The following is a 22,264-nucleotide window of genomic DNA, read 5'->3' on the forward strand; positions in this document are numbered from 1 at the left end:
AAACCTCATAATCTGCAGAGCAGGTGTGTAATGAAACCTGAGGAGGCTAAAGAGCAGGAATGTAATGAAACCTGAAGGGGCTGCAGAGCAGGAGTGTAATGAAACCTGACTGAGCTGCAGAGCAGGAGTGTAATGAAACCTGAGGAGGCTGCAGAGCAGGAGTGTAATGAAACCTGAGGGGCTGCAGAGCAGGAGTGTAATGAAACCTGAGGGGGCTGCAGAGAAGGAGTGTAATGAAACCCTAAGGAGCTGCAGAGCAGGAGTGTAATGAAACCTCATGAGCTGCAGAGCAGGAGTGTAATGAAACCTGACTGAGCTGCAGAGCAGGAGTGTAATGAAACCTGAGGAGGCTGCAGAGCAGGAGTGTAATGAAACCTGAGGAGGCTGCAGAGCAGGTGTGTAATGAAACTTGAGGAGGCTAAAGAGCAGGAATGTAATGAAACCTGAAGGGGCTGCAGAGCAGGAGTGTAATGAAACCTGAGGGAGCCGCAGAGCAGGAGTGTAATGAAACCTCATAATCTGCAGAGCAGGATTGTAATGAAACTTGAGGGGGCGGCTGAGCAGGAGTGTAATGAAACCTCATAATCTACAGAGCAGGAGTGTAATGAAACCTGAGGGGGCTGCAGAGCAGGAGTGTAATGAACCCTGAGGGAGCTGCAGAGCAGGAGTGTAATGAAACTTGAGGGGGCTGCGGAGCTGGAGTGTAATGAAACCTAAGTGAGCCGCAGAGCCGAAGTGTAATGAAACCTGAGTGAGCTGCAGAGCCGGAGTGTAACAAAACCTGAGGTGGCTGCAGAGCAGGAGTGTAATGAAACCTGAGTGAGCCGCAGAGCCGGAGTGTAATGAAACCTGAGGGGGCTGCAGAGCAGGAGTGTAATGAAACCTGAGGTGGCTGCAGAGCAGGAGTGTAATGAAACTTGAGGGGGCTGCAGAGCAGGAGTGTAATGAAACCTGAGGGGGCTGCAGAGCAGGAGTGTAATGAAACCTGAGGTGGCTGCAGAGCAGGAGTGTAATGATGAAACCTGAGTGAGCCGCAGAGCAGGAGTGTAATGAAACCTGAGTGAGCCGCAGAGCCGAAGTGTAATGAAACCTGAGTGAGCTGCAGAGCCGGAGTGTAACAAAACCTGAGGTGGCTGCAGAGCCGGAGTGTAATGAAACCCGAGGGGGCTGCAGAGCAGGAGTGTAATGAAACCTGAGTGAGACGCAGAGCCGGAGTGTAATAAATCCTGAGGGGGCTGCAGAGCAGGAGTGTAATGAAACCTCATGAGCTGCAGAGCAGGAGAGTAATGAAACCTGAGTGAGCCGCAGAGCCGGAGTGTAATGAAACCTGAGTGGGCTGCAGAGCAGGAGTGTAATGAAACCTGAGTGAGCCGCAGAGCCGGAGTGTAATGAAACCTCATGAGCTGCAGAGCAGGAGTTTAATTAAACCTCAGGAGCTGCAGAGCAGGAGTGTAATGAAACCCCATGGGGCTTCAGAGCAGGAGTGTAATGAAACCCAAGGGGGCTGCAGAGCAGGAGTGTAATGAAACGTCATGAGCTGCAGAGCAGGAGTGTAATGAAACCTGAGGGAGCCGCAGAGCAGGAGTGTAATGAAACCTGAGGGAGCCGCAGAGCAGGAGTGTAATGAAACCTCATAATCTGCAGAGCAGGTGTGTAATGAAACCTGAGGGGGCTGCAGAGCTGGAGTGTAATGAAACCTCATAATCTGCAGAGCAGGTGTGTAATGAAACCTGAGGGGGCTGCAGAGCTGGAGTGTAATGAAACCTGAGGAGGCTGCAGAGCAGGAGTGTAATGAACCTGAGGGGCTGCAGAGCAGGAGTGTAATGAAACCTCATGATCTGCAGAGCAGGAGTGTAATGAAACCTGAGGAGCTGCAAAGCAGGAGTGTAATGAAACCTGAGGAGGCTGCATAGCAGGAGTGTAATGAAACCTGAGGGGGCTGCAGAGCAGGAGTGTAATGAAACCTCATGATCTGCAGAGCAGGAGTGTAATGAAACCTGAGGAGCTGCAAAGCAGGAGTGTAATGAAACCTGAGGAGGCTGCATAGCAGGAGTGTAATGAAACCTGAGGGGGCTGCAGAGCAGGAGTGTAATGAAACCTGAGGGAGCCGCAGAGCAGGAGTGTAATGAAACCTGAGGTGGCTGCAGAGCAGGAGAGTAATGAACCCTGTGGGAGCTGCAGAGCAGGAGTGTAATGAAACCTGAGGAGCTGCAGAGCAGGAGTGTAATGAATCCTCAGGAGCTGCAGAGCAGGAGTGTAATGAAACCTGAGTGAGCAGCAGAGCCGGAGTGTAATGAAACCTGAGTGAGCCGCAGAGCCCGAGTGTAATGAAACCTGAGGAGGCTGCAGATCAGGAGTGTAATGAAACCTCATAATCTGCAGAGCAGGTGTGTAATGAAACCTGAGGGGTCTGCAGAGCAGGAGTGTAATGAAACCTGAGGGGGCTGCAGAGCAGGAGTGTAATGAAACCTGAGTGAGCCGCAGAGCCGGAGTGTAATGAAACCTCATGAGCTGCAGAGCAGGAGAGTAATGAAACCTGAGTGAGCCGCAGATCCGGAGTGTAATGAAACCTGAGGGGGCTGCAGAGCAGGAGTGTAATGAAACCTGAGGAGGCTGCAGAGCAGGAGTGTAATGAAACCTGAGTGAGCCGCAGAGCCGGAGTGTAATGAAACCTCATGAGCTGCAGAGCAGGAGAGTAATGAAACCTGAGTGAGCCGAAGAGCCCGAGTGTAATGAAACCTCATGAGCTGCAGAGCAGGAGAGTAATGAAACCTGAGTGAGCCGAAGAGCCCGAGTGTAATGAAACCTGAGGGGGCTGCAGAGCAGGAGTGTAATGAAACCTGAGTGAGCCGCAGAGCCGGAGTGTAATGAAACCTGAGTGGGCTGCAGAGCAGGAGTGTAATGAAACCTAAGGGAGCTGCAGAGCAGGAGTGTAATGAAATCTGAGGGAGCCGCAGAGCAGGAGTGTAATGAAACCTGAGGAGCTGCAGAGCAGGAGTGTAATGAAACCTTTGGGGGCTGCAGAGCAGGAGTGTAATGAAACCTCAGGAGCTGCAGAGCAGGAGTGTAATGAAACGTCATGAGCTGCAGAGCAGGAGTGTAATGAAACCTGAGGAGCTGCAGAGCAGGAGTGTAATGAAACCTGAGGGTGCTGCAGAGCAGGAGTGTAATGAAACCTGAGGTGGCTGCAGAGCAGGAGTTTAATGAAACCAGAGGGAGCCGCAGAGCAGGAGTGTAATGAAACCAGAGGGAGCCGCAGAGCAAGAGTGTAATGAAACCTGGAGGAGCTGCAGAGCAAGAGTGTAATGAAACCAGAAGGAGCCGCAGAGCAGGAGTGTAATGAAACCAGAGGGAGCCGCAGAGCAAGAGTGTAATGAAACCTCAGGAGCTGCAGAGCCGGAGTGTAATGAAATCCGAGGAGCTGCATAGCAGGATTGTAATGAAACCAGAGGGAGCCGCAGAGCAGGAGTGTAATGAAACCTGAGGGTCTGCAGAGCAGGAGTGTAATGAAACTTGAGGGAGCCGCAGAGCAGGAATGTAATGAAACGTCATGAGCTGCAGAGCAGGAGTGTAATGAAACCTGAGGGAGCTGCAGAGCAGGAGTGTAATGAAACCCGAGGGGGCTGCAGAGCAGGAGAGTAATGAACCCTGAGGGGGCTGCAGAGCAGGAGTGTAATGAAACCTGCGGGGGTTGCAGAGCAGGAGTGTAATGAAACCTGAGGGGGCTGCAGAGCAGGAGTGTAATGAAACCTCAGGAGCTGCAGAGCAGGAGTGTAATGAAACCTGAGGAGCTGCAGAGCAGGAGTGTAATGAAACCTGAGGAGGATAAAGAGCAGGAGTGTAAGGAACCTGAGGGGGCTGCAGAGCAGGAGTGTAATGAAAGCTGAGGAGGCTGCAGAGCAGGAGTGTAATGAACCTCAGGGGGCTGCAGAGCAGGAGTGTAATGAAACTTGAGGGGGCGGCAGAGCAGGAGTGTAATGAAACCTCATAATCTGCAGAGCAGGTTGTGTAATGAAACCTGAGGTGGCTGCAGAGCAGGAGTGTAATGAAACCTGATGAGGCTGCAGAGCAGGAGTGTAATGAAACCTGAGTGAGCCGCGGAGCCGGAGTGTAATGAAACCTGAGGGAACCGCAGAGCAGGAGTGTAATGAAACCTGAGGGGGCTGCAGAGCACGAGAGTAATGAACCCTGAGGGAGCTGCAGAGCAGGAGTGTAATGAAACCTGAGTGAGCCGCAGAGCCGGAGTGTAATGAAACTTGAGGGGGCTGCAGAGCAGGAGTGTAATGAAACCTAAGTGAGCCGCAGAGCCGGAGTGTAATGAAACCTGAGTGAGCTGCAGAGCAGGAGTGTAATGAAACCTGAGGGGGCTGCCGAGCAGGAGTGTAATGAAACCTGAGGGAGCTGCAGAGCCGGAGAGTAATGAAACCTGAGGGGGCTGCCGAGCAGGAGTGTAATGAAACCTGAGTGAGACGCAGAGCCGGAGTGTAATGAAACCTGAGGGGGCTGCAGAGCCGGAGAGTAATGAAACCTGAGGTGGCTGCAGAGCAGGAGTGTAATGAAACCTGAATGGGCTGCAGAGCCGGAGAGTAATGAAACCTGAGGTGGCTGCAGAGCAGGAGTGTAATGAAACCTGAGGGGGCGGCTGAGCAGGAGTGTAATGAAACCTGAGGGGGATGCAGAGCCGGAGTGTAATGAAACCTGAGTGAGCCGCAGAGCAGGAGTGTAATGAAACCTGAGGGGGATGCAGAGCCGGAGTGTAATGAAACCTGAGGTGGCTGCAGAGCAGGAGTGTAATGAAACCTGAGTGAGCCGCAGAGCCGGAGTGTAATGAAACCTGAGTGTGCCGCAGAGCCGGAGTGTAATGAAACCTGAGGGGGCTGCAGAGCAGGAGTGTAATGAAACCTGAGTGAGACGCAGAGCCGGAGTGTAATAAAACCTGAGGGGGCTGCAGAGCAGGAGTGTAATGAAACCTGAGTGAGCCGCAGAGCCGGAGTGTAATGAAACCTGAGTGTGCCGCAGAGCCGGAGTGTAATGAAACCTGAGGTGGCTGCAGAGCAGGAGTGTAATGAAACCTGAGGTGGCTGCAGATCAGGAGTGTAATGAAACCTGAGGGGGATGCAGAGCCGGAGTGTAGTGAAACCTGAGTGAGCCGCAGAGCAGGAGTGTAATGAACCTGAGGGGGCTGCAGAGCAGGAGTGTAATGACACCAGAGGGAGCCGCAGAGCAGGAGTGTAATGAAACCAGACTGAGCCGCAGATCCGGAGTGTAATGAAACCTGAGGGGGCTGCAGAGCAGGAGTGTAATGAAACCTGAGTGAGCCGCAGAGCCGGAGTGTAATGAAACCTGAGGGGGCTGCAGAGCAGGAGTGTAATGAAACCTGAGGGGGCTGCAGAGCAGGAGTGTAATGAAACCTGACTGAGCTGCAGAGCAGGAGTGTAATGAAACCTGAGTGAGCCGCAGAGCCGGAGTGTAATGAAACCTGAGGAGGCTGCATAGCAGGAGTGTAATGAAACGTCATGAGCTGCAGAGCAGGAGTGTAATGAAACCTGAGGGAGCCGCAGAGCAGGAGTGTAATGAAACCTGAGGAGCTGCAGAGCAGGAGTGTAATGAAACCTTTGGGGGCTGCAGAGCAGGAGTGTAATGAAACCTCAGGAGCTGCAGAGCAGGAGTGTAATGAAACCTGAGGAGCTGCAGGGCAGGAGTGTAATGAAATCTGAGGAGGATAAAGAGCAGAAGTGTACTGAAATCTGAGGGAGCTGCAGAGCAGGAGTGTAATGAAACCTGAGGAGGCTGCAGAGCAGGAGTGTAATGAAACCTTAGGGAGCTGCAGAGCAGGAATGTAATGAAACCTGAGGTGGCTGCAGAGCAGGAGTGTAATGAAACCTTAGGGAGCTGCAGAGCAGGAATGTAATGAAACCTGAGGTGGCTGCAGAGCAGGAGTGTAATGAAACCTGAGTGAGCCGCAGAGCCGGAGTGTAATGAAACCTGAGTGAGCTGCAGAGCCAGAGTGTAATGAAACCTGAGGGGGCTGCCGAGCAGGAGTGTAATGAAACCTGAGTGAGCCGCAGAGCCGGAGTGTAGTGAAACCTGAGTGAGCCACAGAGCCGGAGTGTAATGAAACCTGAGGGGGCTGCAGAGCAGGAGTGTAATGAAACCTGAGTGAGCCGCAGAGCCGGAGTGTAATGAAACCTGAGGGGGCTGCAGAGCAGGAGTGTAATGAAACCTGAGTGAGCCGCAGAAATGGAGTGTAATGAAACCTCATGAGCTGCAGAGCAGGAGACTAATGAAACCTGAGTGAGCCTCAGACCCGGAGTGTAATGAAACCTCATGAGCTGCAGAGCAGGAGAGTAATGAAACCTGAGTGAGCCGCAGATCCAAAGTGTAATGAACCCTGAGGGAGCTGCAGAGCAGGAGTGTAATGAAACCTGAGGGGCTGCAGAGCAGGAGTGTAATGAAAACTGAGTGAGCCGCAGAGACGGAGTGTAATGAAACCTGAGGGGGCTGCAGAGCAGGAGTGTAATGAAACTTGAGGGGGCTGCAGAGCATGAGTGTAATGAAACCTGACTGAGCTGCAGAGCAGGAGTGTAATGAAACCTGAGTGAGCCGCAGAGCCGGAGTGTAATGAAACCTGATGGGGCTGCATAGCAGGAGTGTAATGAAACGTCATGAGCTGCAGAGCAGGAGTGTAATGAAACCTGAGGGAGCCGCAGAGCAGGAGTGTAATGCAACCTGAGGAGCTGCAGAGCAGGAGTGTAATGAAACCATTAGGGGCTGCAGAGCAGGAGTGTAATGAAACCTCAGGAGCTGCAGAGCAGGAGTGTAATGAAACCTGAGGGAGCCGCAGAGCAGGAGTGTAATGCAACCTCAGGAGCTGCAGAGCAGGAGTGTAATGAAACCTGAGGAGGATAAAGAGCAGAAGTGTAATGAAACCTGAGGGAGCCGCAGAGCAGGAGTGTAATGAAGCGTGAGGAGGCTGCAGAGCAGGAGTGTAATGAACCCTGAGGGGCTGCAGAGCAGGAGTGTAATGAAACCTGAGGAGCTGCAGAGCAGGAGTGTAATGAAACCTGAGGGGGCTGCAGAGCAGGAGTGTAATGAACCTGAGGGGGCTGCAGAGCATGAGTGTAATGAAACCTGACTGAGCTGCAGAGCAGGAGTGTAATGAAACCTGAGGAGGCTGCAGAGCAGGAGTGTAATGAAACCTGAGGGGCCTGCAGAGCAGGAGTGTAATGAAACCTGAGTGAGCCGCAGAGCCGGAGTGTAATGAAACCTGAGGAGGCTGCAGAGCAGGAGTGTAATGAAACCTGAGTGAGGCGCAGAGCCGGAGTGTAATGAACCTGAGGGGGCTGCAGAGCAGGAGTGTAATGAAACCTCATAATCTGCAGAGCAGGTGTGTAATGAAACCTGAGGAGGCTAAAGAGCAGGAATGTAATGAAACCTGAAGGGGCTGCAGAGCAGGAGTGTAATGAAACCTGACTGAGCTGCAGAGCAGGAGTGTAATGAAACCTGAGGAGGCTGCAGAGCAGGAGTGTAATGAAACCTGAGGGGCTGCAGAGCAGGAGTGTAATGAAACCTGAGGGGGCTGCAGAGAAGGAGTGTAATGAAACCTGAGGAGCTGCAGAGCAGGAGTGTAATGAAACCTCATGAGCTGCAGAGCAGGAGTGTAATGAAACCTGACTGAGCTGCAGAGCAGGAGTGTAATGAAACCTGAGGAGGCTGCAGAGCAGGAGTGTAATGAAACCTGAGGAGGCTGCAGAGCAGGTGTGTAATGAAACTTGAGGAGGCTAAAGAGCAGGAATGTAATGAAACCTGAAGGGGCTGCAGAGCAGGAGTGTAATGAAACCTGAGGGAGCCGCAGAGCAGGAGTGTAATGAAACCTCATAATCTGCAGAGCAGGATTGTAATGAAACTTGAGGGGGCGGCTGAGCAGGAGTGTAATGAAACCTCATAATCTACAGAGCAGGAGTGTAATGAAACCTGAGGGGGCTGCAGAGCAGGAGTGTAATGAACCCTGAGGGAGCTGCAGAGCAGGAGTGTAATGAAACTTGAGGGGGCTGCGGAGCTGGAGTGTAATGAAACCTAAGTGAGCCGCAGAGCCGAAGTGTAATGAAACCTGAGTGAGTTGCAGAGCCGGAGTGTAACAAAACCTGAGGTGGCTGCAGAGCAGGAGTGTAATGAAACCTGAGTGAGCCGCAGAGCCGGAGTGTAATGAAACCTGAGGGGGCTGCAGAGCAGGAGTGTAATGAAACCTGAGGTGGCTGCAGAGCAGGAGTGTAATGAAACTTGAGGGGGCTGCAGAGCAGGAGTGTAATGAAACCTGAGGGGGCTGCAGAGCAGGAGTGTAATGAAACCTGAGGTGGCTGCAGAGCAGGAGTGTAATGAAACCTGAGTGAGCCGCAGAGCAGGAGTGTAATGAAACCTGAGTGAGCCGCAGAGCCGAAGTGTAATGAAACCTGAGTGAGCTGCAGAGCCGGAGTGTAACAAAACCTGAGGTGGCTGCAGAGCCGGAGTGTAGTGAAACCTGAGTGAGCCACAGAGCCGGAGTGTAATGAAACCTGAGGGGGCTGCAGAGCAGGAGTGTAATGAAACCTGAGTGAGCCGCAGAGCCGGAGTGTAATGAAACCTGAGGGGGCTGCAGAGCAGGAGTGTAATGAAACCTGAGTGAGCCGCAGAAATGGAGTGTAATGAAACCTCATGAGCTGCAGAAACAGGAGACTAATGAAACCTGAGTGAGCCGCAGACCCGAGCAGGAGTGTAATGAAACCTTTGGGGGCTGCAGAGCAGGAGTGTAATGAAACCTCAGGAGCTGCAGAGCAGGAGTGTAATGAAACCTGAGGAGCTGCAGGGCAGGAGTGTAATGAAATCTGAGGAGGATAAAGAGCAGAAGTGTACTGAAATCTGAGGGAGCTGCAGAGCAGGAGTGTAATGAAACCTGAGGAGGCTGCAGAGCAGGAGTGTAATGAAACCTTAGGGAGCTGCAGAGCAGGAATGTAATGAAACCTGAGGTGGCTGCAGAGCAGGAGTGTAATGAAACCTTAGGGAGCTGCAGAGCAGGAATGTAATGAAACCTGAGGTGGCTGCAGAGCAGGAGTGTAATGAAACCTGAGTGAGCCGCAGAGCCGGAGTGTAATGAAACCTGAGTGAGCTGCAGAGCCAGAGTGTAATGAAACCTGAGGGGGCTGCCGAGCAGGAGTGTAATGAAACCTGAGTGAGCCGCAGAGCCGGAGTGTAGTGAAACCTGAGTGAGCCACAGAGCCGGAGTGTAATGAAACCTGAGGGGGCTGCAGAGCAGGAGTGTAATGAAACCTGAGTGAGCCGCAGAGCCGGAGTGTAATGAAACCTGAGGGGGCTGCAGAGCAGGAATGTAATGAAACCTGAGTGAGCCGCAGAAATGGAGTGTAATGAAACCTCATGAGCTGCAGAGCAGGAGACTAATGAAACCTGAGTGAGCCGCAGACCCGGAGTGTAATGAAACCTCATGAGCTGCAGAGCAGGAGAGTAATGAAACCTGAGTGAGCCGCAGATCCAAAGTGTAATGAACCCTGAGGGAGCTGCAGAGCAGGAGTGTAATAAAACCTGAGGGGCTGCAGAGCAGGAGTGTAATGAAAACTGAGTGAGCCGCAGAGCCGGAGTGTAATGAGGGGGCTGCAGAGCATGAGTGTAATGAAACCTGACTGAGCTGCAGAGCAGGAGTGTAATGAAACCTGAGTGAGCCGCAGAGCCGGAGTGTAATGAAACCTGATGGGGCTGCATAGCAGGAGTGTAATGAAACGTCATGAGCTGCAGAGCAGGAGTGTAATGAAACCTGAGGGAGCCGCAGAGCAGGAGTGTAATGCAACCTGAGGAGCTGCAGAGCAGGAGTGTAATGAAACCATTAGGGGCTGCAGAGCAGGAGTGTAATGAAACCTCAGGAGCTGCAGAGCAGGAGTGTAATGAAACCTGAGGGAGCCGCAGAGCAGGAGTGTAATGCAACCTCAGGAGCTGCAGAGCAGGAGTGTAATGAAACCTGAGGAGGATAAAGAGCAGAAGTGTAATGAAACCTGAGGGAGCCGCAGAGCAGGAGTGTAATGAAGCGTGAGGAGGCTGCAGAGCAGGAGTGTAATGAACCCTGAGGGGCTGCAGAGCAGGAGTGTAATGAAACCTGAGGAGCTGCAGAGCAGGAGTGTAATGAAACCTAAGGGGGCTGCAGAGCAGGAGTGTAATGAACCTGAGGGGGCTGCAGAGCATGAGTGTAATGAAACCTGACTGAGCTGCAGAGCAGGAGTGTAATGAAACCTGAGGAGGCTGCAGAGCAGGAGTGTAATGAAACCTGAGGGGCCTGCAGAGCAGGAGTGTAATGAAACCTGAGTGAGCCGCAGAGCCGGAGTGTAATGAAACCTGAGGAGGCTGCAGAGCAGGAGTGTAATGAAACCTGAGTGAGACGCAGAGCCGGAGTGTAATGAAACCTGAGGGGGCTGCAGAGCCGGAGAGTAATGAAACCTGAGGTGGCTGCAGAGCAGGAGTGTAATGAAACCTGAATGGGCTGCAGAGCCGGAGAGTAATGAAACCTGAGGTGGCTGCAGAGCAGGAGTGTAATGAAACCTGAGGGGGCGGCTGAGCAGGAGTGTAATGAAACCTGAGGGGGATACAGAGCCGGAGTGTAATGAAACCTGAGTGAGCCGCAGAGCAGGAGTGTAATGAAACCTGAGGGGGATGCAGAGCCGGAGTGTAATGAAACCTGAGGTGGCTGCATAGCAGGAGTGTAATGAAACCTGAGTGAGCCGCAGAGCCGGAGTGTAATGAAACCTGAGTGTGCCGCAGAGCCGGAGTGTAATGAAACCTGAGGGGGCTGCAGAGCAGGAGTGTAATGAAACCTGAGTGAGACGCAGAGCCGGAGTGTAATAAAACCTGAGGGGGCTGCAGAGCAGGAGTGTAATGAAACCAGAGGGAGCCGCAGAGCCGGAGTGTAATGAAACCTGAGTCTGCCGCAGAGCCGGAGTGTAATGAAACCTGAGGTGGCTGCAGAGCAGGAGTGTAATGAAACCTGAGGGGGATGCAGAGCCGGAGTGTAGTGAAACCTGAGTGAGCCGCAGAGCAGGAGTGTAATGAAACCTGAGGGGGATGCAGAGCCGGAGTGTAATGAAACCTGAGGTGGCTGCAGAGCAGGAGTGTAATGAAACCTGAGTGAGCCGCAGAGCCGGAGTGTAATGAAACCTGAGTGTGCCGCAGAGCCGGAGTGTAATGAAACCTGAGGGGGCTGCAGAGCAGGAGTGTAATGAAACCTGAGTGAGACGCAGAGCCGGAGTGTAATAAAACCTGAGGGGGCTGCAGAGCAGGAGTGTAATGAAACCTGAGTGAGCTGCAGAGCCGGAGTGTAATGAAACCTCATGAGCTGCAGAGCAGGAGAGTAATGAAACCTGAGTGAGCCGCAGAGCCGGAGTGTAATGAAATCTGAGGGGGCTGCAGAGCAGGAGTGTAATGAAACCTAAGTGAGCCGCAGAGCCGGAGTGTAATGAAACCTGAGTGAGCTGCAGAGCAGGAGTGTAATGAAACCTCAGGAGCTGCAGAGCCGGAGTGTAATGAAATCCGAGGAGCTGCAGAGCAGGAGTGTAATGAAACCTGAGGGGGCTGCAGAGCAGGAGTGTAATGAAACCTGAGTGAGCCGCAGAGCCGGAGTGTAATGAAACCTGAGGGGGCTGCAGAGCAGGAGTGTAATGAAACCTGAGTGAGCCGCAGAAATGGAGTGTAATGAAACCTCATGAGCTGCAGAGCAGGAGACTAATGAAACCTGAGTGAACCGCAGACCCGGAGTGTAATGAAACCTCATGAGCTGCAGAGCAGGAGAGTAATGAAACCTGAGTGAGCCGCAGATCCAAAGTGTAATGAACCCTGAGGGAGCTGCAGAGCAGGAGTGTAATGAAACCTGAGGGGCTGCAGAGCAGGAGTGTAATGAAAACTGAGTGAGCCGCAGAGCCGGAGTGTAATGAGGGGGCTGCAGAGCATGAGTGTAATGAAACCTGACTGAGCTGCAGAGCAGGAGTGTAATGAAACCTGAGTGAGCCGCAGAGCCGGAGTGTAATGAAACCTGATGGGGCTGCATAGCAGGAGTGTAATGAAACGTCATGAGCTGCAGAGCAGGAGTGTAATGAAACCTGAGGGAGCCGCAGAGCAGGAGTGTAATGCAACCTGAGGAGCAGCAGAGCAGGAGTGTAATGAAACCATTAGGGGCTGCAGAGCAGGAGTGTAATGAAACCTCAGGAGCTGCAGAGCAGGAGTGTAATGAAACCTGAGGGAGCCGCAGAGCAGGAGTGTAATGCAACCTCAGGAGCTGCAGAGCAGGAGTGTAATGAAACCTGAGGAGGATAAAGAGCAGAAGTGTAATGAAACCTGAGGGAGCCGCAGAGCAGGAGTGTAATGAAGCGTGAGGAGGCTGCAGAGCAGGAGTGTAATGAACCCTGAGGGGCTGCAGAGCAGGAGTGTAATGAAACCTGAGGAGCTGCAGAGCAGGAGTGTAATGAAACCTGAGGGGGCTGCAGAGCAGGAGTGTAATGAACCTGAGGGGGCTGCAGAGCATGAGTGTAATGAAACCTGACTGAGCTGCAGAGCAGGAGTGTAATGAAACCTGAGGAGGCTGCAGAGCAGGAGTGTAATGAAACCTGAGGGGCCTGCAGAGCAGGAGTGTAATGAAACCTGAGTGAGCCGCAGAGCCGGAGTGTAATGAAACCTGAGGAGGCTGCAGAGCAGGAGTGTAATGAAACCTGAGTGAGACGCAGAGCCGGAGTGTAATGAAACCTGAGGGGGCTGCAGAGCCGGAGAGTAATGAAACCTGAGGTGGCTGCAGAGCAGGAGTGTAATGAAACCTGAATGGGCTGCAGAGCCGGAGAGTAATGAAACCTGAGGTGGCTGCAGAGCAGGAGTGTAATGAAACCTGAGGGGGCGGCTGAGCAGGAGTGTAATGAAACCTGAGGGGGATGCAGAGCCGGAGTGTAATGAAACCTGAGTGAGCCGCAGAGCAGGAGTGTAATGAAACCTGAGGGGGATGCAGAGCCGGAGTGTAATGAAACCTGAGGTGGCTGCAGAGCAGGAGTGTAATGAAACCTGAGTGAGCCGCAGAGCCGGAGTGTAATGAAACCTGAGTGTGCCGCAGAGCCGGAGTGTAATGAAACCTGAGGGGGCTGCAGAGCAGGAGTGTAATGAAACCTGAGTGAGACGCAGAGCCGGAGTGTAATAAAACCTGAGGGGGCTGCAGAGCAGGAGTGTAATGAAACCAGAGGGAGCCGCAGAGCCGGAGTGTAATGAAACCTGAGTGTGCCGCAGAGCCGGAGTGTAATGAAACCTGAGGTGGCTGCAGAGCAGGAGTGTAATGAAACCTGAGGGGGATGCAGAGCCGGAGTGTAGTGAAACCTGAGTGAGCCGCAGAGCAGGAGTGTAATGAAACCTGAGGGGGATGCAGAGCCGGAGTGTAATGAAACCTGAGGTGGCTGCAGAGCAGGAGTGTAATGAAACCTGAGTGAGCCGCAGAGCCGGAGTGTAATGAAACCTGAGTGTGCCGCAGAGCCGGAGTGTAATGAAACCTGAGGGGGCTGCAGAGCAGGAGTGTAATGAAACCTGAGTGAGACGCAGAGCCGGAGTGTAATAAAACCTGAGGGGGCTGCAGAGCAGGAGTGTAATGAAACCTGAGTGAGCTGCAGAGCCGGAGTGTAATGAAACCTCATGAGCTGCAGAGCAGGAGAGTAATGAAACCTGAGTGAGCCGCAGAGCCGGAGTGTAATGAAACCTGAGGGGGCTGCAGAGCAGGAGTGTAATGAAACCTAAGTGAGCCGCAGAGCCGGAGTGTAATGAAACCTGAGTGAGCTGCAGAGCAGGAGTGTAATGAAACCTCAGGAGCTGCAGAGCCGGAGTGTAATGAAATCCGAGGAGCTGCAGAGCAGGAGTGTAATGAAATCTGAGGGAGCTACAGAGCAGGAGTGTAATGAAACCTGAGGGAGCCGCAGAGCAGGAATGTAATGAAACGTCATGAGCTGCAGAGCAGGAGTGTAATGAAACCTGAGGGAGCCGCAGAGCAGGAATGTAATGAAACGTCATGAGCTGCAGAGCAGGAGTGTAATGAAACCTGACGGGCTACAGAGCAGGAGAGTAATGAATCCTCATGAGCTGCAGAGCAGGAGTGTAATGAAACCCGAGGGGGCTGCAGAGCAGGAGTGTAATGAAACCTGAGGGAGCCGCAGAGCCGGAGTGTAATGAAACCTGAGTGTGCCGCAGAGCCGGAGTGTAATGAAACCTGAGGGGGCTGCAGAGCAGGAGTGTAATGAAACCTTAGGGGGGTGCAGAGCAGGAGTGTAATGAAACCTCATAATCTGCAGAGCAGGAGTGTAATGAAACGTGAGGGGCTGCAGAGCAGGAGTGTAATGAAACGTGAGGGGCTGCAGAGCAGGAGTGTAATGAAACCTGAGGGGGCTGCAGAGCAGGAGTGTAATGAAACCTCATAATCTGCAGAGCAGGTGTGTAATGAAACCTGAGGGGCTGCAGAGCAGGAGTGTAATGAAACGTGAGGGGCTGCAGAGCAGGAGTGTAATGAAACCTGAGGGGGCTGCAGAGCAGGAGTGTAATGAAACCTCATAATCTGCAGAGCAGGTGTGTAATGAAACCTGAGGGGCTGCAGAGCAGGAGTGTAATGAAACGTGAGGGGCTGCAGAGCAGGAGTGTAATGAAACCTCATAATCTGCAGAGCAGGAGTGTAATGAAACCTGAGGGGCTGCAGAGCAGGAGTGTAATGAAACCTCAGCAGCTGCAGAGCAGGAGTGTAATGAAACGTGAGGGGCTGCAGAGTAGGAGTGTAATGAAACGTGAGGGGCTGCAGAGCAGGAGTGTAATGAAATGTGAGGGGCTGCAGAGTAGGAGTGTAATGAAACCTGAGGGGGCGGCTGAGCAGGATTTTAATGAAACCTGAGGGGCTGCAGAGCAGGAGTGTAATGAAACCTGAGGGGCTGCAGAGCAGGAGTGTAATGAAACCTAGTGAAGCTGACTGGGTAGGAAGAGTTCCTGGGAAGCAGGGATACTTTGAAACCTGACTTTGGGCTGAGTAGCAAAGATGTAGTAAATCCTGAGGGGAGCTTGGCAGGATGGGTTTAACAAAACTTGAGTGTGTTGGGGAACCGCAGCTATGTTGTTTTATGTTAAAAGTACTTTTGCAGCGCACTTACACCCAACGGTTTCATGGCCCTTTGAGCACAGGGTAGACAAACATTCAGCGGTGTCGGTAATTAAGAAAGGGAGTGATTATCCATGGGCTTGGCGGAACAGTAGAGTTTTCAGGAGGGATCCAAAGCAGGGGTAAGAAGTAGTAAGTCTCAGCTCCAAGGGAAGTGCATTCCAGCGGGAAGGGGCAAGAAAAGAAAATGTAAGGCCACCATGTCTTTTATGGTTGAAGGTAGGAATTGTGAGTAGGGCCAAGCAAGAAGAGCTAAGGTTGCGCGAAGGAAGATAGCGGTGAAGAAGGGAAGAAATGAAAGCAGTGCCAAGGCCAGCCAGGGCTTTAAAGATGATGCAGCCTAGTTTAAATTCACTGCGTTTAGCCACTGGAATCCAATGGAGGGCTTTAAGCAAGGGGCGAACATGAAGGTGTCTGGGCTGATGGAAGAAAAGTCTCGCGGCCTGTATCTGTACCAGCTGTAGGCGATTTAGCTGGTACGCAGGAATGCCAACATAAAGTGAATTGGCATAATCAATCCTAGAGACTACAAGGGCCAGTAAAGCCAGGGTCAGGGCCTCTGTGGTTAGAAATCGAGAGATCTTACGGATTTTCCGAAGATGGAAAAAACAAGAGGAAACAACTGCGCTAATTTGAGGCTTCATGGAAAGGTCCTTGCTAATAATGACTCCTAAGCTTTTTGCTGAGTTGACGGGGAGGGGAACCAAAGCCGGAAGGCCAAAAGTTAGAGTTCCAGAGATTGGAGGCACCCCCGACCAAGACCAGCTCGGTCTTGACGGGTTGAGCTTTAAATGATTGTCCTCCATCCAGTTACTAATAAGACACAAAGTGGACTGAAAATTATAAATTGATTGATCGGAGGATTCAATGTCAAAGACTAGCTGGATGTCATCAGCATAGTTAAATGCGATGACATTACAACCCCGTAAGGACTGGATGAGGGGGGTCAGGTATAGGTTAAAAAGAAGGGGAGAGAGGGAGGAACCCTGGGGGACGCCACATGTCAACTTAACTTTATCTGCTTAGAAGTTGGAAAGGCGAACAGCCTGGTGACAGTTGCTCAAGAAGGAGCGAATCCACCCAAGGGCCGGCCCCCGGATGCCAGCGTCTCAGACACGGCCGACCAAAATATCATGGTCGACCGTGTCGAAGGCGGCTGACAAATCCAGGAGCTAGGATGCAGAGATGTAATCCTGAAAGGGTTCTGGGAAGCAGGGGTGTACAACTGCTGAGTGGGGATGGGAAGCAGGGGCGTAACAAAACCTGAAGCAAGACTGGCAAGCAGGGGTGAACCGAAAGCTGCCAGGGGCTAGTAAGGCTGTGTGTGATGAAACATGGTAGAGTTGGGAAGCAGAGCCTAGGAAGCACAGGTGGAACACCACCTGAGCGGAAAGGGAAGCAGGAGTGTAACGAATCCTGAAGCAGGGCTAGTAATCAGGGGTGTATTTAAATCTAAGACAGGCTTTTTAATCAGGGGTGTAACCAGAGCTAATGGAGGCTAGTAAGGTTGGGTGTAATGAGAAGTATTGGAGGTGAAATGAAACCTTAGAAGTGGCAGAAAAGCAGGGGTATAACTGAAGCTGAGTGTGTGTTGGAAGCAGGGGTGTAATAACAACTAAGGGTTCGGGGAAGCAGGGGTGTAAAAGTAGCTGAGAGGTGTGGAAAGTAGCAGCAGGGGTGCAGAGGTGTAAAAACATAAGGGGCTGCAGATGAAAGGTGGCTGAGGGTACTCCCTATAGGACCAAAATGTCCCTCAATACTTTAGGGGATCTACGTACTCTATGCAACAAATGTAGAAGCTACAGCTCAAGTCATTGCTCTACAAACACCTCACTCCCCGATACACCGACAGCTGAGTCCTCTCTACGGACCAGTGGTCTGTGAAGTGAGAAGGAAGCTTTAAGCCATGCAGGGAAGGGTAGTGGCATAGCCAGTGTGCCTTGGGCCCTAGTGGAAGGAAGGAAAGGTCTCCCCTGGATTCTGTGTCAACTTGAGTTCAGGTGGGCTCTGGGCCCTGGTGCAGCAGCACCTGCTGCAGCTACAGAGGCTTCCCCCTGCACTCAGGAAGACATAGCTGGAGAGAGGACAAACTGACCATTCCGACGTGTCCTAGGTAGCCTGCAGGCAAGGGGAGCTCTCAGAACAGTTTCCATGTCCCAGCCAGGCCACCATCACCTCCTTCTAGCTGCGTTTACTGCAGTTTGGGGCTGGTTTAAACATGTTTGCCAGGGCTGAGATTCGTTTTCAGTCCAACCCCACATTCACCATGCCTGAAAACGTACCCAGCTCTATGCAAGGGGCCAACGTATTAGAGGCAGCTACGGTGGGCACCGGGAGAGTGCAGCTATGCGTAACCTGGTATCATGGGTGATTCTGTGTGCCCTCCGGACACCTCTGCCAATATAGACTCATAAACTCTGGCTTGGGGTGCCTTTCCTGGGTGTGAACTCAGTGCTTAGTTTAGGAAACAATACAGCACTTATTTATAAGCGGCTTGCACCACCGAAGCGTCACTATTTTTGATGCTCCAATGAGGCGTTCCATTGGCATTCAAGTGAGTTTCCCCACTCAGCAACCATGGAGTTTGACGCTGCCTCAGATTTACTCAGTCACGTAAACTTGGGGCAGCGCCAAACCGTACCCATCCCCAGAGCAGACGTAATAGGAAGGAATATTTTGTATTTCTCCCTGTTTTGTCTTCTTTCCATCTGTTCCGCACTGTGCAGCACACATAGAAAGAGGGAAATGCATCTCAGGATTGTTTTTGTACAGGTATGAGCCCCTTACTGCACAAAAACCATCTACTTGCAATGGAGGCCCCCCTGCACCATGGTTCGAGGGTGCCTGCCTTCATTTGGCGCTAAGCAGCAGTTTTTGCACAGGCGTAAAGGACCGAGATGCACCGGTTTCATAATTATGGAGCATTCCTATCCTTTCACATTGGCGTAAAGCAGCGCGGCAAAACTTAGTCATAAGTCAAGTCATAAAATTTATATAGCGCACTACATACCCAGAGGGTCTCAAGGCGCTTAGGGAGGGGAGGAGGATTACTTGTCAAATATCCACGTTTTAAGTTGCTTTCTGAATGCTAGGTGGTTCTGGGTAAGGCGAAGGTAAGTGGGCAGTGAGTTCCATGTTTTAGCCGCCAGGTATGAGAAGGATCGACCTCCCATGGTGGTCTTGTTGATGCGAGGTACAGTGGCGAGGGCTTGGCTGGAGGATCGTAGTTGGCGGGGGGGGGGTGTAGAAGGACAGACGTGAGTTGAGGCATTCTGGTCCGATTTCGTAGAGTGCCTTGTGTGCGTGGGTCAGAAGTCGGAAAGTGATCCTCTTATTGACGGGTAGCCAGTGGAGGTTTTTCAGGTGACCAGATATGTGTTCGTTACGCGGGATGTCCAATATGATCCTGGCTGAGGCGTTTTGGATTCGTTGGAGTTTTTTCTGGAGTTTAGCGGTAGTACCTGCGTAGAGGGTGTTTCCGTAGTCCAGTCGGCTCGTGACCAGAGCATGGGTGACTGTTTTTCTGGTTTCGGTGGGGATCCAGCGGAATGTTTTTTTGAGCATGCGAAGAATGTTGAAGCCGGATGAGGAGACGGCGCTGACTTGTCTGTTCATTGAAAGTGAAGAATCCAGGATAATGCCTAGGTTCCGTGCGTGGTCTGTCGGGATGGGTGCTTTTCCAAGGGCTTCCGGCCACCAAGAGTCGTCCCATGCAGAGGGGGATGTACCTAAGATGAGGACTTCTGTTTTATCTGAGTTCAGTTTCAGACGGCTGTGTTTCATCCATTCGGCAACTTCTTTCATTCCTTCGTGTAGGTTAGTTTTGGCGGTGCTGGGGTCATTGGTGAGAGAAAGGATCAGTTGAGTGTCATCCGCGTAAGAGATGATGTTGAGGTTGTGTTGGCGGGCGATGGCCGCGAGGGGGCTCATGTATACGTTGAAGAGGGTGGGACTGAGTGAGGATCCTTGTGGTATGCCACAGATGACTTCAGTGGCCTCGGACTTGAATGGTGGGAGGCGGACTCTCTGGGTTCTTCCGGTGAGGAACGAGGTGATCCATTCAAGTGCTTTTCCTTGTATTCCGATGTTTCTGAGGCGTTGTAAAAGGGTGCTGTGGCAGACTGTGTCGAAGGCTGCAGAGAGGTCGAGGAGGATGAGGGCGACTGTGTCTCCATTGTCCAGTAGAGTTCGAATGTCGTCTGTTGCTGCGATGAGGGCGGTCTCAGTGCTGTGTTTTGCTCGGAAGCCAGACTGTGAGGAGTCGAGGGATTTGTTGGCTTCGAGGAAGGCGGCGAGCTGGTTGTTGACAGCTTTCTCGATGACTTTGGCCGGGAAAGGAAGGAGCGAGATGGGGCGGTAATTTTTGAGTTCGGTGGGGTCCGCTGTGGGTTTTTTCAGAAGGGCGGTGAGTTCAGCGTGTTTCCAGCTTTCCGGGAAGGTGGCGGAGTTGAAGGAGCAGTTGATGACGTCTCGGAGGTGCGGTGCTATGATGGAGTTTGCTTTGTTGAAGATGTGGTGAGGACATGGGTCTGTGGGGGATCCTGAGTGGATGGAGTTCATCAGGCGGATGTGTCCTCAGTGGAGATTGGGTTCCAGTCGTTAAGGGTGTTCAAGGGGGGAGGATGTTCAGCTATGGTTGGGTGGGTTGGTCTCCGGGTTGGTTGTCGAAGCTGTTGTGGATGTCTGCAATTTTGTTGTGGAAGAATAAAGCCAGGGAGTCGCAGAGGGCTTGAGAGGGGGTGATGTCGTTGGAGTTGGCCGAGGGATTGGTAAATTCCTTGACGATGTTGAAAAGTTCCTTGCTGTTGTGGGCGTTATTGTCTAGTCGATCCTTGAATGCTGTTTTTTTGGCCTTTCGGATTAGTTGGTGGTGTATGCGGGTGGCGTTTTTGAAGGCGTCCTTGGTGCTGGTGGTTGGGTCTTTTTTCCAGGCCTTCTCAAGGGAGCGGCAGAGTTTCTTGGACTTCTTAAGATCATCGTTGAACCATGAGGCCTTCTTGTTGCCAGGTTTGCTTTGACGTTTTTTCAGTGGTGCTAGGATGTCGGCGCTGTTGGATAACCATAGGGTGAAGTTGGCGGCGGCTTGGTCTGGGTTAGAAGAGTGGGCTGGGGTGTTTAGAAGGAGCGATGAGGAGATCTGGTCGATGGTGATTTTGTTCCAGTTTCTTTGCAGAGTTGGTTGGGGGTGGTTGATGAGTTTAGGCTTGTTGTAGGTAAAGTGGACGCAGCTGTGGTCAGTCCAAAGGAGAGCCGTGGTGTGGCTGAAGGAGACGTGGTTGCTGGAGGTGAAGATAGGGTCGAGAGTATGACCTGCTATGTGGGTGGGGGAATTGACCAGTTGTTTAAGTCCGAGGTTGGCGAGGTTGTCCAAGAGGGTGGTGGTGTTGCGGTCATTGTTCTTTTCAAGGTGAAAGTTGAGGTCTCCCAGAAGGATGTAATCTTTGGAGGGGAGCGCGTGTGGAGTGATGAAGTCCGTGATGTCTTCACTGAATTTTGCGCGGGGTCCTGGTGGTCTGTAGAGGAGGGTGCCTCTGAGTGTGGTCTTGGGGTCGATGTGGATCTGGAAGTGAAGGTGTTCAGAGTTGGCGAGATTGGCGTCAGAGCTGGTTGAGATGTGGATTGATTTTTTATGGACGATAGCGATTCCTCCTCCTGTGTGGCCGGTACGGTCCTTGCGAATGATCTTATAGTCTTCAGGGATGGCAATGGTGATGTCTGGGGCGGAGGAAGCATTCATCCATGTTTCCGTTAGGAAGGCGACGTCCGGAGAGGTGGTGTCTAGTAGATTCCATAGGTCAATGGCGTGCCTGTGGACCGATCGGGTGTTGAGCAAGATGCATTGTAGGTGGTTGGGGTCGGGAATCTGTGGTGTGGTCGCGGCGGAGATGTTGTCGGTGCCGATGAATTTGCAGGAGTAGCAAGAGAAAGGTCCATGGGTGTGTCCAGGAGCGGCTTGGACGCAGTTGGGGGCGCGACCGGGGTTAAGGGCTAGGAGGGTGGCGGCATCGTAGGTAATGCGGGAGGGCTGGGCAGCGCGAGGGGCAGGGGGTCTGGCGCTGGGCGCGGTCCAGGCGCGGCGCTGCGCGTTAGATCATTGGTCATAAATGGATGGTGGAGGGGGCGGAGCGTGGGAGGGGCAGCAGCTGGGAGGCGGTGGCGGGAGGAGGGGCGGCAACAACAACAACACAAAATGGAGGGTCAAAGGCGAGCAGAGCCAGGGGCATTAAATGCACAGCGTGTTAAAGGGAAGAGCCTTACACGCACTATCAGCTGTATTGTATTTAAATACAGAGTAACTGCCTCAGCGACGTCGCGTTAATAATTAAATAAAAGCGACAGTGCGGCGCAAATTAAATAAGTGATTTAGACAGAGCAGCACAATTAAATAAATAAATAAATAAATCCGACAGTGCAACGCTATGAAGCGATCGTGCAGCGCTATGAAATGAATGAATAGCTAAGTCAATGCAGCGCTAGTAGCTCAAGAGCAGGAGGTCAAACGATACCAGGCTGGAGCGTGGGGGAGCAACCGGGCTGAAGGAGGGTCCAGGCGGTCACCCGGTTACAGTTCTTCCCTGTGACAACATCCCCAGAATTAAGGGCCTAAGTGCCAGCACCCAAGATATTTCTCAGGAGGCCACAGCAGCTTGCTCCACCAGGGTCCTTGTCAGCGCTGCCTGATACCAGTACCAACGGCACATACTTACTGCAACAATCCAACAATTGTGACGATTCGAACTGGACTAGGTGACACAAAGCTGTAAGAAAGGCAGGAGCACCTTGGAATTTTTATTTTTTATCGTATATTGCATTTTTAAACTGCTTGCTCATGTGCTTTTTCAAGCATAGATGAACGCCGCCATCATATGGTGAAATGTCATAAATCTGTGCCAGTGCAATGAAATAAGTGCAGATGTTTAGCACTGGCAAACACCGGCAGAAATTAGGCACTGGGTGGCTTCTAAATGCAGTCATCAATTGACACCAATTTTACAAGCTCTCCACTGCTGGCAACAGGAGGGTGCATGTTTGTTATATAGTATAGCAGCAAAAAGACATGGAACCTATAAGTAGAAC

At 52.1% G+C, this 22,264-nt stretch overlaps 1 protein-coding gene across 2 annotated transcripts in view; it reads left to right on the plus strand.

The window, feature by feature from the left end:
* The window catches only part of LOC147725241 (uncharacterized), a 140,257-nt gene that overhangs the window by 94,916 nt on the left and 23,077 nt on the right, over positions 1 to 22,264 (plus strand). The window lies entirely within an intron of this gene.

The sequence above is a fragment of the Lissotriton vulgaris genome, chromosome 4_1 (genome assembly GCF_964263255.1).
Source record: "Lissotriton vulgaris chromosome 4_1, aLisVul1.2, whole genome shotgun sequence".
NCBI classification, from domain to species: Eukaryota; Metazoa; Chordata; class Amphibia; order Caudata; family Salamandridae; genus Lissotriton; species Lissotriton vulgaris.